General features: G+C 47.5%; 1 long non-coding RNA gene across 1 annotated transcript; it reads right to left on the bottom strand.

Annotated features, from left to right (window-relative positions):
• Positions 1-1,516: 1,516 nt before the first annotated feature.
• On the bottom strand, positions 1,517-15,850 carry LOC132659273 (uncharacterized). Its single transcript, XR_009599493.1, has 2 exons — positions 15,413-15,850; positions 1,517-9,265 (listed from the first exon to the last, which is right to left on the bottom strand). It is a non-coding gene; the product is annotated as an uncharacterized LOC132659273 (long non-coding RNA).
• Positions 15,851-16,175: the final 325 nt, after the last annotated feature.

Here is a 16,175-nt window from a genome sequence, read left to right as displayed (position 1 = left end):
CCAAAAAAAAAAAAAAACAACAACAAAAAAACACCGCAACCCTATAATCGCTCTATTACTACTTCAGAGATGGAAATGATTCCATGTTTTTCATCAGTTTTAGGCAAAATCACCCTTTCAAGGCTAGAAATAATCGCTTCTTGTAGGAGCCCTGGCTGTTAGACTCCATTATCATTGTCCTAATCGAATGTATCAGAAACTGGAAAAAGACGTGGTTGCTTTCAGAGCTCTGGTCTAAGAAGGCTTGTGAAGCTTCCGACAGTGCACCTCCACGAGAAGCGGCTAATTGAAAGGCTGACTTTTGAAAACCATCTCTGGGCCGTTCTGGTAAAGAAGAGGTCACAGCGAGAGTTGGGCTAACTTGAGGAGCTGCAAATATATCAGGACTGGGAGGAAAGTGACCACGCTCCATAGCAAGTTCAAGCTTCGTTGGTGTTTCTGAAGCACCAATCCGGGGTTTAACAATGAATAGCCACACTTTACATTACAATGTAAGTATTGCAAAAATGTACTTCTGGACACAAAAATATTGCAGACCAGCTAATATGGCTTAAGCATTGTGTCATATTTTACATCTGTGCATAAGTTCCTGAGAATTATATACATTGACTCACCAATCTGAAATGAAAAATCACTAATAAATATAGAAATAAAAATAAAGGGAAATCACTTTGCCACCAATTGACCATGTAAACCTCATTGTATTTCTCTTTCTTTAGGGTAATTTTAACTTAGCTTTTAATCCCATCTCAGGCAAGAAAGCAGAAAAGGAAGGTGGCCGAGAGCCCGTGTGAGGCGCGGTGAGGGGCCTGGGCATCGTGAGAGCCCAGGGCTGTGGGTGCCTGTGTCGGGGGCGGGCAGAAGGGGGTGAGGGTGCGTCAGGGCTGGCCCCTTCCTTAGAGACGCCCCCCAGCCCCCTCCACCATCAGAGCCAGTTGGGCCCAGAGTCCCTCGGGCCACAGAGAACTCTGGCCACCAAGTCAGACTGAGACTGCCAGAGTGTGACCCCACTTCCGAGCCCCTCTGGAGGGCCAGGCTCTTTCAGAGAGAAGACGGGGCTTCACAGCTCTCTGCACGGTGCCTTAGCGTGTGTTTGTCACAGGAGTGGGCACCGTGTCTGGTTGACGACTGTGCCCCTTTCCTGAGTCTCGTCCCTGCAGTGGGCACCGTGTCTGGTTGACGACTGTGCCCCTTTCCTGAGTCTCGTCCCTGCAGTGGGCACCGTGTCTGGTTGACGACTGTGCCCCTTTCCTGAGTCTCGTCCCTGCAGTGGGCACCGTGTCTGGTTGACGACTGTGCCCCTTTCCTGAGTCTCGTCCCTGCAGTGGGCACTGTCGGGGTCCAGCCCCGGTGGATCCGGGGAATTCGAAGGTGGGGATGGAGTCGGCGTCCTGGAAAAAACTTATTTAATTATAGATATAGAGGGAGATCAGGAACAGATAGTGTAGTAGGAAAAGAGGCTGAATTCAGCCAGGAAAATGGGGAGCGAGAAAAAGACGACACGGGGGAATCAGTCTTTCCAGAAACTGATCCGATTTCCTTATTTTTCGGGTTTGTTTGTATACCTTTTTGTTATACATAGGGATGAATACAGAGTCATGCGGGGTCAGCAGACCTGACCCTTGTCACAATCAGGTGCTTCATATAAAATTATACAAAGGTCTTATGAGTTTCATCATCTTTTGGCCACGAGGTTTGCTGACATTTTATGGCCCTTTTTGATACCGGTCAGTTAACCAGAAAACTTATTTTTCCAGGAGTGATTTTTTCTTAAATCAGGCGCCACCCTCCAAATAAAGTTGCATTCCTATAGGGTGAGGGTGTAGTGAGTTACAATCAAGAAAGGAATTTACTTAACCTAGGGTTTAACATGATTAATCTTAAAGGTTCATACTTATTTTTCCTATATGCTAGTTATATTCATTATAAGGGCAGGAATATGAAGTTTTAGCAGCAAATAAATGTAAACCCTTCACCAATGTTCCCCTTAAGATCTATTTTGTTTGAAGATAGTGATAAAGTTACATTTTTGCATAGCAAGGACACAGTGATTTATAGTGATTTATAACAAAGTACAGTTATCTATAACAAAAGAGAAGATTCATTAACTCAAAAAGTCTAGTATTGCCAACATCAAAAACTACTATGTTTCCTTTTCTATATTCCAAATACATTGATTAATATATTCCCAGGTGCCTAAGGATATGGAGGCCTGATGGCAATCATTGACTCATCGATGAAAAAAGCCCTATGCTAATACTCCAAGCTCTCTGTGCTGTTTATGGCTGAGAGGCTGTCACATGAGCTAGTCTGTCAGCAGAGAGGTTTGACCTGAGACATCCTTGTCACACCCAGGGCAGGGAATTAGCAGTAATTATTGGCAGGACAAATGAAAAAACCCTTCACCAATGTAATTCCTAATCAACCTACTAATACTATACTAATGATCTTCTAACGTCTCAAAAGAGTCTGCATTTAGAAAGTTTTAAAACATCCCGTGCCTCTCACAGTTGGGAGGCTGTAAACAATCACATGCGGCCGGAGGAGCCTGACCAGGCAGGCCAGAGACCCTCCAGAGTTCGTAAGTTGAAACATTCTTATCATGCCCAGGAATTTTTATTAACTGGAACTGCAAGTTAACTCCTTCTCTGAGAGAAATGGTTATGGGGGAGAGCTCCCCGTAAAGTACTCTGGTTTTGGGGTAGATGCTCGGGAACAGGGGGTTTCCTGAGGCTTGATCATGCCTTTGCGTATGCCAAGCTTCCTTCCTCATGGCCTTTGCCATGGGCAGAGTTCCTCATGCTGGCTCCCAACAGGGCACCATGTATGGTTGATGACTGTGCCCTTTCCCTGAGTCTCGTCCCTGCAGTGGGCACCATGTCTGGTTGATGGTGCCTCTTTCCTGAGTCTCGTCCCGGCAGTGGGCACCGTGTCTGGTTGATGACAGTTCGTCTTTCCTGAGTCTCATCCCCTCAGTGGGCACCGTGTCTGGTTGATGTTCTTCACAAACGCGTCATGGCTGAGCTGCTCCTTTGGAAAACCCCTCAACTTGTCACTAAACACCATAAACTCGGTGGCAGTGCTTCCTGAATAACCAGCTACCCTTCACCAGAAACAGAGGGAGTGTGTGTTTTTTAATGATGCCTTTCTGACAAACAAGCCCTGAAGGAAAAGTTGGTGGTTGTGATTTAGTCGCTAAGTCGTGTCTGACTCTTGTGACCTCATGGGCTGTAGCCCACCAGGCTCCTCTGTCCATGGGATTCTCCAGGCAAGAACACTGCAGTGGGTTGCGTTTCCTTCTCCAAGGTTAATTCCAGGAGCTGAACCTGCAAGGGGCCTGACTCTGCTGAGAGCTGCAGATGCTCTGGTGTCGCCATGACGACAGCATCGCCCGTGGTGATTTCTCTCCCACCCAGCACCTGAGACCCACGCTTTCCACCCTGAGAAGGTGTGACCGTGAGTGTGGGGACAGCCTGGCAGGTGTTAATTTAGTGTAATATGCGTGTCACTGCCTCATCCAGGCGGTGCGAGCGTAAGTTCATAAAATCACAGCAAACACAGGAGTGTGTCACTGCGCACTGACTGCAGCCGTACGGAGGACTCTGACTTCCTGCTGCAGGAGGAAGGCACCTCCTGGACCAGAACAGCCTTGCCAGATGTCTGGTCCCCGTTCCTTTCGGCTTCGGACATGAACGTGTGCCACCCGGGGGTGCCCACGCTGGCTCCCTCCAGCACCTGGTTACAGCTGGCACAGTTCAGCTGCGGCAGAGAGCTCTTACGGTCACCGCTTCGTCAGTGTGCAAGTTTCCCTCTGAAGTTTCCTGAGTCTGTGGATCAAGCAGGGCTTGCAGGGTGCCAAGTTAGTTACTGATACTTAGGTGTGTGTGTCTGGGGGTTGTGAGGGTTGAGGGGAGCTATTTATAGCATCACTTGGAACATAAAAGGCCCCTAGATTCTCTTACAGTGTATTTGGTTTCTTTAAATTTATTACAAGCTTCTGAAATCTTAGAAAAGAGATTCGATTCTTAACAAGGTGTCAAATTTGACATACTTTGAAAACAAATCAAAATAAAAATTTAAATCTAAGTTACAATTTTTACCTACTCAATTAAAAATAAATTTTGCATCAAAGCTTTTCTATGAGGAATAAGCTATTTTGTAGGAAACCCTCTGCTAATTAAAACTGTCAAGGACAGGCAAGGGCTGCTGTAATTTAAGGCATCAGACTTGCCAGGTCCATGTCCTTCCTGCAGGCCTCAGAGGAAGCCGTGTCGGGAGCAGCGAAGAAAAGGAAGATTAGGAGGAGCAAGTCTGACTGCAGCATGATTAATTGGGGGGTAAATCAAGATATCAAAAACCGCACATTTAAAAACTCGTGATCTCTCTGGGTGACAAATTCACAGGCAGGGTTGAGTTCTGTGCTTTGTGGCCTCTGTTCTCAGTGGGAGAAAACACCAGATGTTGGTAAAAGGCCAGTGAAGAGGGAGACACAAGTGCCCCCTGGACTCCCTGGCGCTCCACGTTCACAGGAAGCAGGACTGCCCCGCCAGCCTGCGGGCCTCTGTGGGCCTGGAGGACCACCCAGGGACCAAACGCAGCGCCGGGAGTCTGCTTTCACCTCCAGTTCAGGACTTGGCCAAGCTGTGGGGACGGCTACCTGGTCCCAGGACAGCGTCTCTGCTGTAATCACCATCTCCAGGGACAAGGAGCCCTGTGGCTTTGAGACGGAGGTGAACCCAAGGAACAGGACACCCAGGGGCCCCTGGATCGTCGTGGCCGAGGAGAGGCCCAGGAGGGTGGCTGTGGCCCCTCCCTGCAATGACACCCCTTACAAACTCTGAAAGCGTGAACTTCAGAAAATGATGAGACACTGAAAATTCTCCAATAAGCATCTAACTCTCCACTTCCCCCAAATCCAATCTGGTGAAATAAATATTTAGAATGAAAAGGCAAAAATGTAATAAAGTACTTTTGAAAGCTTTGTCTACCATTTAAAGGACATAAAAATTAAATAATGGTGGCACAATTATCAAAAGAAACCCAAGGCACTCCTGAATTTAAAGAGGGAAGGTGGAGTCGCAGGCTGGCACCACGGGCTTGTGCAGCGACGCGTGGAGCATCAGCGATGCTCCCTGGAGGAAACAGTCACCTTGAGGAACATTTGCGATGCTGCTTTCTCTGGTAAGAGACAGAAATAGTAAAAAACAGACAGTTTTGGAGGTTTAGAGGGAGGAGGTGTTTGTGCTTGTATCTATTGTATCTTGCTGTCAATTACATTCCAGTTTATAGCTAACAAACTTAACTTTTCTATAATCGAATATTTTTCATGTTGGGAAAATTACTGATGGGAAAGACCACGCATGATGAGAGTCAGCTGTGGATGCCGCCAGGAGCCAAACACTGTCCACCCCGAGGCAGGTTTACTGGGAAAATTCAAATGTTTGGGGGGTGAAGCCCCCCGCAAAAGGATGCCATTATTTAAAAGACTAAAATTATATTAGTGGACAAACAGGTGAGAGTTGAAACTGAACTTTCTGAACGCTTGGGGGCTTAATTTTTTTTAATTAATTCACTCAAACCTTCAGGATTGCAGTCTGAAAAATACTGTAAGGGCTACATAAACCCTCACAATAGAAATAGAAGACTGAAATAAAATCACTTTCTCGTAAGTACATGTAAGCTCATCACATTGTGGGGAGAAAAGAGAATTGAAGTATTTCCAGGTTGTGGCTTTGAAAAAGTGCGTAGTATATTACTGTAACTCTAGATAAGGATTGTTCCAAACTCAAGGCACCCGCAGTTTTCCAAACCACGTCTGCCAGCGGCTGCATACGGCCTCCAGCTCTGCTCTGGTCTCACTCAGGCCCCAGTCCCTGCGCAGCCAGCGCCCTGGCCTCCTGCAGCTCCAGCTGAGGTGCTTGGTGAGCGGCTCCCGGCTCCCTTAGCGGTCGCCTGGCAGCTCTGCCTTCGTAAGTCCCCATCCAGCGCTCGGGCCAGCGGAGCACAGCACCGGCGCCCCTTGAATCCTGGCTGCAGTCTGAGCAAGTCCCTGGCAAACATCTCTGTATTCCCATCAGGTGCCCTTTTCTGAAACTCTGGCTGGCATAGTCAACAGTGAGACAAGCCGCCGGTGAACTACAGTGCTTTCTACTGTTCTCTCCAGAAACTTCGTGATTCCCTGCAGTTCAGTTTGTACATCCATTCTATTTTCTTCCTCTTTCATGGTTATTTACTTTGAGAAAAAAATAGGCAATATTAAGTAGAATTTCTGCAGAGCCCCTAAATCCTCCCAGTGTCTGCAGGCGTCTTGGTTCAGCCCTGGGTGGGTGGTGGGCAGAGACCTGAGCCAGCAGGTGGCACCTGGGGGAAACGGAAGGGCAGGCTGGGAGGTGGGCAGGCACGGGGGCCGTGGGGGGCTGTGGCGGGAAGGCGGGGTCTCCCTGGGATGGTCGAGGGCCTGGGCTGGCGTGTTCGCAGCACGTGCTCTAAAGGCCTCTGCTCACCACGACACCAAACAGTATTAAGATTCAGCTAAAATGTTGTGTAGTCCCGGAGCCTTGCGACAGTCTGCATCACTGACGTCCTAGCTTCGCTGTCGAAGACGCTTTGGCAGCCCGAGACCCCCCACCCCAGGAAAGCCCCAGCTCCCCCAACTCCGGGAAAGCCCCCACCCCCGATCCCCCCCCCCACTCCAGGAAGGCCCCGCCCCCCGAAAGGCCCCTCCCGCAGAGCCCCGCCCCGCCCCTATCCCCGCCCCCGCCGGGAAAGCCCCGCCCTCGCCCCCGCCCCCACCCCCACCTCCGAGAAAGCCCCGCCCCCCAAGCTCCAGCCCCCCCACCGGGAGAGCCCCGCCCCCGCCCCCGCCCCGAGTCGCCCTCAGCCGGATGAGCGGAGGGGAGCGGCGGCCGGGCGTGCTGTCGGAGCGCGTTATGGCCGGAGGTCCGACAGCAGACTCGCTGACCAACAGTCAGTTTTTTATTGGGCGTAAGCTCATTCGGGGATGGACTTTCCAATGTCTGTTCCTCTGAAAGATACTTGTTCCTGCGCAGCCTGCTGCCTGGCCCTTCCGAGGCCCCACCTCGTGGTCGAGCACCCGGTCTAGAAGTGGGGTCTCGCCATCTGTCCGGTTCAGCTGCGCCTGACCTTGGAGGGCAGTGTGCGACCCACTTGACCAAGACCCTCTGTTTGTGGGGAATAATACGAGCAAGCGGTCAAAGCAGAGCATCGGCAGAGGGCATCAAGTGCAAATTTAGCTGTTTCCACATACTCAGTCTGCCTCCACCCGGCATCAACACAACCAGCTGAGTTAAAATCCAGCTGAAATGACATAATTAGATGAAAGAAAAATGTTTTCTGTGACGTTCTTCAAGCTTAGTGTTCACACAGGGAGGAGGGTTGGCTGCTCAAATTAAGTTCCTTGATAAATATTTATAAATGCCCTTTAAAAATATTAACAACAGCTGCTTAAAAAATACAGCTAAGGGTTCAGTAAACAAAATCTTTTCAAAGAGAGAAATCAATGTGATTTCGTGGGACAGATGATGAAGCACCTAATTCTCCATTTGCAAATTAAAATCCCACATTCCAGGTGTTCAAACAATTCTAAAACATTTTTTTTAAATTATAACGGATGCTCAGGCAAGAAACCACTGAGTTGGGGGAGCAATCAGCGCATCCAGGTGTGACGGACTCTACAAACACAGATGCCACACGCACTTCGGAAAAAGAGATGCTGGAGCCTGAGGACGCCTCAGGTCGCAGCTGACGACAAAGAGTCTGCAAAGTTGAACCATATCAGCTTGTGTTTATATATCCACTCAGTCTTCAGGTGCAAACGTCTCTGGAAAAAGCTTCCGTGGTCATCCTGGAAAGTGCCGGAATGCACGGAATTCTAGGTTGCTTGGCTTCTGCTGGGTTACTCCCCAAAGGTTGAGGCTAGCGCCTTGTGGGCGCGAACACCGTGCCTTGTGGCCCCGGGCACCGTGGAGGCCAGCCCCCTTCACTCCATCTCCTCGCCCCGGGGCGCCAACGCCTCGGCGGGAGTTTACGTGGGGGCTGCACTCCTCACACAGAAAACCCTTCCCTTGCGACAGTGAACGGAACAGCACATTTTGTCAGAAAAGCCCTTTCCAGTCTGGTTTTACAGCAAAGCTGTGCGTCTGTGCCTGCTGTGCGTGCTGGTCCACGCGGTGGCATCTCACTGACCCTTCGGGTCTGCTCAGAAGTCGTAATTCATTTTTCTTCCTGCTTCACCAACTGAATAATGCCAGTTGGCCTATTCCAGAACATGGTCTTTCTGGGTCTTGCATGACTGTTCCGATTATCCTCCTCACACTGAGTGTGTTTTCTTTGGAAACGGCACTTTGTGTTGTCAGGCTCATGGGTACAGGGTGCGCGAATCTTGTTGTGCTTCAACATCTGTGGCATCTACAGGGACGCATCGCCCTTCGTCCTTCGTGCTGGGATTTCACACCTTTTCTGTTTCCTGTCTTTCAGTCTCACTGGAGGCGTATCATTTTTAAACTGTTTTAAAAGAACCTAGTTGTCTTTCACTGGTGATCTGCATGCTTTTCCTGTCTTCTGTTTAATGGATTTACCTTCTTTTTCAGGAGTGAGGATTGCTATGCCTTCTGCACAGATCAATCTTTTTATCCATAAGTAATGTCTATCTTGGTCCCTGGTAAATTGTTTTGCTCTAGGGTTTATCTTGTGTAAATATAATAATCCCTACTTTTTAAAATTAAAATTTGTGGAGTATATCTATTCCCAGCCTTTTATTTCGATCCTACATATGCCCTTATATTTGAAGTGAGTTTCTTTTAAATATCTTTTATCATCATTTGAAAAATGTATTCGGACAATCCCTGACTTCGTTGGTGTATTAAGCCAGCTTCATTTAATGTAAATAGTGACAATTACGGCTGAAGCTTGCCATTTTATGGGCCTCCGTGGTGGCTCAGCAATAAAGAGTCTGCCTGGAATGCAGGAGACACACCTAGATGCAGGTTCAGTCCCCACGTTGGGACGATCTCTTGGAGGAAGGCATGGCAACCCACTCAGCCCATGAGGACAGAGGACTCTGGTGGGCTGCAGCCTATGGAGCTGTGGAGAGGCGCGCACATCTGAAGCGGCTGAGCAGGCACACACTGACCTTTTACCGAGGAAACTGTTATCTTCTCACTTCACGTTTTTACCCACAAACTATTAGTGGATTTTCCATCGCAGCTGATGATATTTTAATTAAAGAGTCTCGATAATTTCCAGTCTGTCAAAAAATAACGGAAGATTTATTATCTCTGTGCAATGACTGTTCGGATTCCATTTAATCATCTAATAGAACACTTAGTTATTTTGTCAATACATTTATCTATCAGTAGCATTAAAAACAGCCTCTGCTTAATAGATTTGATTTAAAATGTTGTTTGTTAATAATAATTCATCTGCCTTTATAATCTAAAACCAGTTTTAAATTATGACTTCACAGTCTTACTCACTTAATTATAAAGATACTAAAAAAGAGAGTTGATTCTCTCGTGTTTTGTGCTCGACAAAAGCTGATCACCAGAAGCCCAGGCTGCCCCTCTGTTATGAAACTGTATTTTCTATTTTGTCCCATTTATTCCCTGTTCCCAGTCTTTATTCTCCCTCCAGTAGGCACTCACTCTTTTACAATTAATGGATGTTTTTGTAGTCCAACTTCTGTGTGAAAAAATATGTGAGACTGTTCTTTGTGCATTTTAATTCACATAGTTACTACTGTGCAGTGTATAATTTTGTTTCTTATTTTTAATGTAATTTGTTGCTGCATATAAAGCACCTTTATTATTCCAGGTCATGGAGTGGTAGTCCAGGCCACACATGGGTCTATTTTGTTAATCAAATGTGTGGGCTTTACAAATAGCTGTGAAAAGAAGAGAAGCAAAAGGCAAAGGAGAAAAGGAAAGATATACCTATTTGAATGCAGAGTTCCAAAGAATATCAAGGAGAGATAAGAAAACCTTCCTCAGGGATCAATGCAAAGAAATAGAGGAAAATAACAGAATGGGAAAGATGAGAGATCTCTTCAAGAAAATCAGAGATACCAAGGGAAATTTTCATGCAAAGATGGGCACAATAAAGGACAGAAATGGTATGGACCTAACGGAACCGGAAGATATTAAGAAGAGGTTCAAGAATACAGAGAAGAACTATACAAAAAAGATCTTCACACCCCAGATAACCCCCATGGTGTGATCACTCACCTAGAGCCCTACATCCTGGAATGTGAAGTCAAGTGGGCCTTAGGAACCATCACTATGAACAAAGCTAGTAGAGGTGATGGAATTCCACTTGAGCTATTTCAAATCCTAAAAGATGATGCTGTGAAAGTGCTACACTCAAAATGCCAGCAAATTTGAAAAACTCAGCAGTGGCCACAGGACTGGAAAAGGTCAGTGTTCATTCTAATCCCAAAGAAAGGCAATGCCAAAGAATGCTCAAACTACTGCACAATTGCACTCATCTCACACGCTAGTAAAGTAATGCTCAAAATTCTCCAAGCCAGGCTTCAATAGGATGTGAACCATGAACTTTAAGGCCCAGATAAAATATCAGTGAAAAAGTTCAGTTCAGGTCAGTTCAGTCACTCAGTCGTGTCTGACTCTTTGCGACCCTATGGAGTGCAGCACGCCAGGCCTCTCTGTCCATCACTAACTCCCAGAACTTGCTCAAACTCATGGGCACTGTGTTGGTGATGCCATCACACCATCTCATCCTCTGTCATCCCCTTCTCCTCCTGCCCTCAATCTTGCACAGCATCAGGGTCTTTTCCAGTGAGTTGATTCTTTGCATCAGGTGGCCAAAGTATTGGAGTTTCAGGTACAGCAGCAGTCCTTCCAGTGAACACCCAGGACTGATCTCCTTTAGGATGGACTGGCTGGATCTCCTTGCAGTCCAAGGGACTCTCAAGAGTCTTCTCCAACACCACAGTTCAAAAGCATCAATTCTTCGGCTCTCAGCCTTCTTCACAGTCCAACTCTCACATCCATACATGACTATTGGAAAAATCATAGCTTTTACTAGATGGACCTTTGTTGATAAAGTAATGTCTCTGCTTTTTAACATGCTGTCTAGATTGGTCAAAGCTTTCCTTCCAAGGAGCAAGTGTTATTTAATTTCATGGCTACAGTCACCACCTGCAGTGATTTTGGAGTCCCAAAAATAAAGTCTGTCATTGTTTCCACTTTTCCCCCATCTATTTGCTGTGAAGTGATGGGACCAGATGCCATGATCTTAAGTTTTCTGAACGCTGAGTTTTGAGCCAGCTTTTTCACTCTCCTCTTTCACTTTCAAGAGGCTCTTCAGTTACTTTTCACTTTCTGCTGTAAGGGTGGTGTCATCTGCATATCTGAGGTTATTGATATTTCTCCCAGCAATCTTGATTCCAACTTGTGCTTCTTCCAGCCCAGCGTTTCTCATGATGTACTCTGCCTATAAGTTAAATAAGCAGGGTGACAATATGCAGCCTTGACGCACTCCTTTTCCTATTTGGAACCAGTCTGTTGTTCCATGTTCAGTTCTCACTGTTGCTTCCTGACCTGCATACAGATTTCTCAGGAGGCAGGTCAGGTGGGCTGGTATTCCCATCTCTTTCAGAATTTTCCACAGATTTTTGTGATCCACACAGTCAAACACTTTGGCATAGTCAATAAAGCAAAAGTAGATGTTTTTCTGGAACTCTCTTGCTTTTTCCATGATCCAGCGGATGTTGGCAATTTGATCTCTGGTTCCTCTGCCTTTTCTAAAACCAGGTTGAACAGCTGTAAGTTCATGGTTCACATACTGTTGGAGCCTGGCTTGGAGAGTTTTGAGCATTACTTTGCTAGCATGTGAGATGAGTACAATTGTGTGGTAGTTTGAGCATTCTTTGGCATTGCCTTTCTTTGGGATTGGAATGAACACTGACCTTTTCCAGTCCTGTGGCCACTGCTGAGTTTTCCAAATTTGTTGGCATATTGAGTGCAGCACTTTCACAGCATCATCTTTCAGGATTTGAAATAGCTCAACTGAAATTCCATCACCTCCACTAGCTTTGTTTGTAGTGATGCTTCCTAAGGCCCACTTGACTTCACATTCCTGGATGTCTGGTCTAGGTGAGTGATCACACCATGGGGGTTATCTGGGGTGTGAAGATCTTTTTTGTACAGTTCTTCTCTGTATTCTTGCCACCTCTTCTTAACATCTTCTGCTTCTGTTAGGTCCATACCATTTCTGTCCTTTATTGTGCCCATCTTTGCCTGAAATGTTCCCTTGGTATCTCTATTCTTCTTGAAGAGATCTCTAGTCTATCCCATTCTATTGTTTTCCTCTATTTCTTTGCATTGATCCCTGAGGAAGGCTTTCTTATCTCTCCTTGCTATTCTTTGGAACTCTGCATTCAAATAGATATATCTTGAAGAATCAAAGCTACTCCCATTTTGTAAGGTTCCGGGAAAAGAGCCTTTGGAAATCCCCTGACCTCACCCCACCGCCTGCGAACCAATCAGAACCCTTGGCCAGCCCGGGAAATTCGAGTGAAGCCCGGAAAAGGAGAACCAATGCGAACTCAACACCTAACCCTTCACCAGAAGGTGACCAATCAGACCTGGATACTCCCGTTTTTTGAATTTTTCCTGCGATAATACCCTATATAAGCAATGTAACCCAGAGCTCAGGGCTCCTCTCTATAGCTGCTGAGTTGGTATCAGTGGGAGCCCCAGCTCGAGCTTGGTAATAAAAACTCCCTTGCTTTTGCATCGGATATCGGCTCCCTGGTGGTCACTAGGAGATTTCGCGACTTGGGCACAACAATCTTTCTTTTTCTGCTTTGCCTAGGAATGGACAGAAAATATATGTGAAGCAATTATTGGCAGAATATAACCGAAATTATCTGAAACAGCAATCTGCAGATCCAGAAAGCACAGCAAACCCTGAACAGGGGAATCACGAGGAAAGACACCCGAGGCCCCTGGAGCAAGTTGCTGAAAACCAAAGATTAAAAAGCAGCCAGATGCAGACAGAGATTTATTCCATGTCGGGAGCAATGATAAAACTCACAGAGGATATTCTGTCACAAAAATAATGACTGGCCACAGAAGAAAATGTCACTGGATGGAAAGTCTGTCAAATCCGGAATGCATCTAGCAAAATCATCTTCAAACATTAAGGATAAATAACGACATTTTAAGATGAATTAAAGCTGATAAATGTGCTCCCAGCTGATCTGCACCCTGAGAAATGATGAAGAAGTTCTTCAGGCTGAAGAGAGATCTTATCAGAAAGAAGCGTGGTGTCCAAAGTAATAACACACACTGGGAAGAGAAAAGAGTAAGGTGGATAAGAGCAGGGTTTCCCTTTCTTCCGCCTCATTCTTCACAAGTTGACTATTTAAGGGAACAAAATGCAGAACATGCCGAGATGGCCGCACGAAGTTGAAGTGGGAGGGACGCGCAGACAAGACAGGAGAGACTGCGGGCGGCTTCACTGCCATGAGGCCTCTAACGACAGAGACGGGTGAGACTATGTCAGAGTAAACCATAAAAAGTAAAGACAAAAATGGTGATTTTGAGGGAAACCACTGACAGATAAATAATAGAGACAGAAGTCAACAGAGGAACAGACTGGATCATGAAAATTCACCCGCTCGAGCCAAAACAGAATACAGCAAAAGAAGAAAAAGGGGCCCAAAGAGGATAAATTGAGAAAGACTCGTAAGATGGTCCACTGAAACCCACCCCAGAGGGCGCTCATGGAAGAGGTCAGACGTCCAGGCTGTGACCCAGCTGGGCCCAGGGCCGGGCTTGGCTCCATCGGCAGGCGGTGGGCCGCTTCTCGCCGCTTGGAGACTTCAGCCTGTTTCCAGCTTCTCTGTAAGCAGTAACGCGGCCGTGAAAGCTTCGTGCTCCTTTCTGCGGTCGCGCTGCTGTTCCTAGGGCACGTTTCTGAGCTCACCTCTGTGTCCGCACGTACAGACACGTAACACTGAAACGCTCTCTTCACCTAATGCATGAGCCGTCCGCTCCCAGTTAGTTCTCGTCTGTGGCTGAACCCTAGACACAGTCTTTGAAGAAATTAACAATGCATTCTGAAACTTGAAATATGCTGTCGACTTCTTTTCCCTCTTACAATCTGTGTGTTGAAGACACTGAGCAACGCATTGGTCTTCCAGAAGCCCCAGCAGCTGGTGCTGACGACTGCACCCCTGACGTGTGACTTTGAAAGTATTTTCGTCAGTTCCCAGTATTTTCTATAAATTGATCCTTAGATCAAGATGCTTCACCAACTTCCTGGTGCTGATCCACGTTTTTGGTGAGACTGTTCCCCTGGTGACACTGCGCCCCACGACCAAGACGTATCTAGGGTCTGGTCACCGCTTTCTCTCTGTCTCCCTCACTAACTGGCGTTACCCATCACCCCCCAGGCTCATTAATGTATTAAGGATAGCAAAGTCATGATATGTTAACATTATCATTTACTCACTTATTAGCTGAAATATTTCTACACAGAGAAACCTCCCTTTATCAACTCCTTGGTTACTCTGAGGTACAGTTTTTATATGAAAGGCCGGTCAATGCTTTATTCTCTTTCTTTCCATTTTCAAAATTACAAGTTGTATGTCTAGTGTTTCCCAAAAGTGATCACTGGTTCCTTTGATTTTACTCTTGAGAACCATCAATAATTCATGGAATTTTATGTAATAATAGGTGTTTCCATCCCTAACAGTCATCATTTCTGATGCTAAAACTGTCCCGTCCTTTTCCAGGAGAAGCCTTTTGTGTTGTATCCTGAGTGTTTTCAAGAAAGTTTCAGTGAGTGAGAGCATTATACAGAAAGGTGCACGTTCCCAGGCTCAGAGAACGTTTGCAAACTGCACAGGCGCCTGGACCAGCCCAGGAGGGCGGCTCTAGCTTCCCAGGACTCCCCACCCCCCCCACCCCCACCCCCCCGCAGCCCCCCAGCCCCTCCTCCCCCAGCCCAGGAGGGCGGCTCTAGCTTCCCAGAACCCCCCACCCCCCACCCCTCCAGCCCCCCCTCCCCCAGCCCCACCCTCCCCCAGCCACCCCACCCCCGCCCGCCAACCCCTGGAATTCCAACCAGCTGAATAATGTATAAGAATTAGTAAACAGGAAAATAAGGTGCTTTCCTTTCACCAGGCTTCTCTCCACAGCTCAGCTCTTTGGACACGTGAAAAACATCAGCAGTGACTTTAAATGGGTATACACCAGGACTTAGATGTCAATTTTAAAAGCAAAAAGCATGCATTTTCATGAAGCATCAGAGAACTGGAGCGCTCTGGGGCTCTACACCTGCCGCGTGGAGCAGGCACAGGAGCTTCCTTCCTGGTTGGACTTTTCTGGTGTAAGTCAGGCCTGTAGACACTCTTGGCAAGTCCTACCTGTTTCCAAGGAGCCAAGGGACCTGAAAAGCGCATGCCCCATCTCCAAGCAGCGTCACAAGTCATGTTTTCATCCCATTTTCTTCGAGTGTTTTCTATGTTTTGTTTGACTTCCAATCATTTTCTTCAAATAAAAGTCACTTCTAACGCTTTCCTCATATTCTACTGAGTTGGAAAGATTATCCCGTTTTCAACTGCTTTGTAGAAGACAGCAGAACAGAAATAAAAACTTAAACATTATCTTCAAGCCATCCTTCTCATTTTCAAAATTAACAAAAGTTAATGCCGAAAGATACCAGTTGACCCGCTGCCCCCAGAAGCTGCTTCTCACATTTAAGACAAAGGAAAAGAAGGATGCGAGAAGGAGCCCAGCGCGGGCGCCGGAGGCGCGGGCTCTAAGGCCCGGAGACCCCGCCGCCCGCGGGCAGGTGAGGGGCCCAGGCCGCTGGCCCAGGGGCCCCGCCGGACGCGTGCGGCTCCACAGAGCGGGGCCTTCAGCCCAGGTCCGTTAACCGGTTCCGAGGGAGACGCGTGTGGCTCTTCCACCGGGACGAGGCCTCCGGGTCAGGTGAGTCCCGAACGAGACCGCGCTGGGTGCGGAGCGAGGGCGCGGCAGACCCCCGCGCGGACCCCTCGGGAAGCTCCAGGTCTCCAGCGCCCCCGCGAGCCGGTGCTGCCAGAAGCGCGTCCCGCGCGCCTTTCTCCACCTCGGCGCCGGTTCCAGACCACACCTGCCCTCCGGCGAAAGCGGGCCGCCGCCGCC

The sequence above is a fragment of the Ovis aries genome, chromosome 2, assembly GCF_016772045.2.
Source record: "Ovis aries strain OAR_USU_Benz2616 breed Rambouillet chromosome 2, ARS-UI_Ramb_v3.0, whole genome shotgun sequence".
NCBI lineage: Eukaryota > Metazoa > Chordata > Mammalia > Artiodactyla > Bovidae > Ovis > Ovis aries.
This window is presented reverse-complemented; position numbering and strand designations above follow the sequence as displayed.